Below are 3,629 nucleotides of genomic sequence, written 5' to 3'. Positions count from 1 at the left end.
AGTATAATATTTATCGTACAGCGTTTTTTTGTAAACGTTAGTGCCAAAATTCGAATATTTTCATTACTATTTAGCTTACAATATCGTATAGGCGTTTTTCGTAACCGTCAGTACGAATTTTTTTGATATTTTCTTTGTCTTGTGCAAATTGCATTATTTTTTCCTTCTTAGTTCATTCAATTTCTGCCACTTGTGCCATAACGATTGATTTTCATTCTGAAATTGTTTGTATAATTTAACCTTTTGCACGAGACAAATAGTTTTTTTTTCTATTGAAAAGTTATTGTCACTCGTGTTGACAATTTTCGAGGAGCGCCGTTTTCTTCTCGATTCGTAATTTGATTAGTATATTCATATATTGTTTTTTTTTCTCTTAGTTCCCTTAAAAAATATTTTGGGGGAAAGTAGAGAGATATAGTGTTTTTGTTAGTTTTATGTACATGTAGTTTCACAGAGCTAGTTCACTCAAACCGGTTTACCTGTTTTAGCTATATATAGATCAAAGCGCACGTGCTCGCTTTGAACAACAGTGAACTGATTTTGTAGAGTTACGTTTTTACATCTTAGCTCTGTGCAACAACAGTGAATATCTTTGCAAAAATATAGTCAATTCATATAACGCGTAATTGATTTTATTCTTTGATTAATTAGTTAATCAGGTATTTATTTTATTAACATCAGTGCTTACTGCTACCGCCGTCTGCCATCGGGCGTTTACATTAACGTTGTAAGAGTCAGTGCGGTAATTTATTAAGCAAGTTAATTTACAGACAGTGGCGTAGCCAGGCTACTTTTGATATGGACGCAAGAGTAGGCAGAGGGTTTGGGGGCCTAATGTCCCCAATGGGTCCTTGGTTAAGCCCTGGTGAGAATCCAGAGGGCGATGCCCCCGACAGCTATTGAATTTTGATGAGCATATTCGACCCTCCTGATCGCATTTTCTTACATTTTTGAGTTTGTTATGCACCCATGTTTTCGAGGTCTGTTTTGTTTTTGTACAAAATATGGACAAACACTCTAAAATGAGAAAGGATATGCCCAATTCATTGTATCGTTGTTCATGTAAAATGAAGATCCCACTTAAAACAATTTTAGACTTTTGAAGAGACGAAATACTTATGATAAATTAATCAGTTGGAGTGGTACATGTTTATAAGAATCTAATGTAAAAAATCAGCAATACGTAAACCAGATTCAAGGAAAATCTAATGATTTCAGAAATAGAGATTGTCTACCATGATATTTTCCCCTAAAACTGATTCTGTTAATTTTCAGTTATTATTTATGGTTTATTAAATTGTTTATAAAAATTTCTTTTATTTTTTAAAGTGTTTATTTATTGCAAAATGATTTAAGAGCATAAAAATTTAGCCTGCCTCTCCCTCTCTCATTTTTTCCCTAAAATGATGTGAACGTTTTTGCGTACAAACGTACGCCTGGCTACGCGCTTGCCTTTGGCTAATTAATAATATTTCTATCTATGTGGGTTATTTTAACCAGCAATAACTACGAAAATATGTGTATCTTCATCTAATAGTCAAATTTAAAACAATCTTCTCACTCCACTCAACGTACAGAAAATATATACTTATCAATGTCAATGACTGGTTTACATTCATGACAAAACAATTCTTGTACTATAGTTAATACGATATGAAAACAAATTATGACAGAAAGTTTTCACTTTAAACAAAACATAAGCAATTTGTTTTAAGGGTCTGGAAAACCAGATGACGTGCTTATGATTGTAGACATAATGTTCTTTATACTCATAAATATACAAGTATACCGTTGGTATGCGTTTTATATAACCATATCTTGCCTATGTTGGCCATAAACAAAATCAAATGAGCTATAAATAAAGAAGGTTTGTTTTTTAAGTAGACACATATTATTATAAGATTTATGCAGATATCTAATCTTTTCTTTACTAAGAAGTATTGTTACTAAATATTAGTTGATGTGACCGGCTATAAAAGATCTTTTCACTCTATGGCGTAACAGTTAGAATTCATGTCTGTAACATGGGTCAGTGGCTAGAAAAAGAGACTACATAGGAAATCAAAAAGGATTTCCCCACTGTGGATATCTAATTATTTTGGATGAACGGTAAAGTTAAGCCATTTTAAACAGTTCTATATTTGTACTACGTCACAAGCAAATAGTAACACCGGGATAACACTTCCGTTTTCCGAGACGTGAAAACATTATTTTGACTTTTACCTGTTTTTTAAATATCTGGTTTTGATTTTTATACAAGTCGGTCTCGTCAACCAAAGCATGGAAAGTGTTCAGTTTGAAGAATAAACATTGCAGAACTTAAAGCCTGAAAAGTAATTCCTCTACATATTTTTTTTATTTATTTAACTAATTATTTTTCTAAGAAGTTATTTTGTGAAAAGGAAACACTTTCTCGTAGATTTCGTCATATTTTTTTAAAATTGACAGACGGATTGACGCGTGTAGCATTTTTTGTGTTACGTTCTCAAACGTTAGACTATCAAAGTGCACATTCTTCTAATAATTCTTGCAACACAATGGTTAAATATGTTTCAGTAACATTTTCATTATATTTTGAGTTTATATATTTTGACTGTGCATATTCTACTTCCTATTTATTGACAATTTTTGAAGACAGGAAGTTTTTCTTAAATTTCAATATTCAACACTGTAGTATATATGCTACTGAGAGGCATTAGCAGAAAGACAATCATTTTCACTTATACTTTTTATACCTAACAATTGTTGGGATGTATATTTTTGTTATGAAAGTTATTTAAGCTTTAGCCCATTTTGTGGAAAGTATAGAATCACCTCAAAGTAAACAGCAAAATCTATGAACATTGGGGCTCGACGATCAATGATTATTATTCAATAAATACTTCTGAATCCTTTACTTATATAACACATTTACTTAATGATTATGATAATATGAACTTGTAACTTAATAAAATGTGACTGTTTAGATCAGCTTCAGTCTCTGTTTGTTTGTGGAAAAAATCCCCTACAAGATAATCCTATGCCATAAAAGGAGACGTCATGGAGAACAAAAATGCATAACAAAAAAATTAGCATTGTCGATTTCAGTAAATTTTCCAGGAAGACCTTATATTCTTCCTAATAAAATCAGCCGTTAAAGAGAAGCTTTTGATATATTCTGAATCAACATTTTCAAGAGGTAATATAAATAAATTATGGTTAATTAAACTCCAAATTACCTTTAGATATTTCATAAGGAACATTTCCTGACAATTTACACACCTGGCTCATTGCGTAAAATCTTATAAACATGTTGGTGTCCAATCGTAGTGTTCGCTTTGAGGGTACTTAACACAAACAAACAAGAGGCCCAGGGACCACAGCGCTCACCTGAGCACATCAGGCTTGAATTTACTCCACCCCCCCCCCCCAGGCGTTCATTATTTGAACAAACTAGAATCTACACTACCAGAGGATGATTCCATATAAATATCACTAATCATAGCTTTGAAGTACTTGAAAAAAAGATTTTAAAAGATTTCCCCATATATCCCTATGTAAAACTTGGGTCGGCCATTTTGGCCCCACCCTTGCCCCGGGGGCATGATTTGAACAAACTTGAATCTACACTACCTGAGGATAATTCCACA

The sequence above is a fragment of the Saccostrea cucullata genome, unplaced genomic scaffold (genome assembly GCF_032062105.1).
Source record: "Saccostrea cucullata isolate Sc308-1 unplaced genomic scaffold, CSIRO_AGI_Scuc_v1 ctg2414, whole genome shotgun sequence".
Lineage (NCBI taxonomy): Eukaryota > Metazoa > Mollusca > Bivalvia > Ostreida > Ostreidae > Saccostrea > Saccostrea cuccullata.
Note: the sequence above shows the minus strand (reverse complement) of the source record.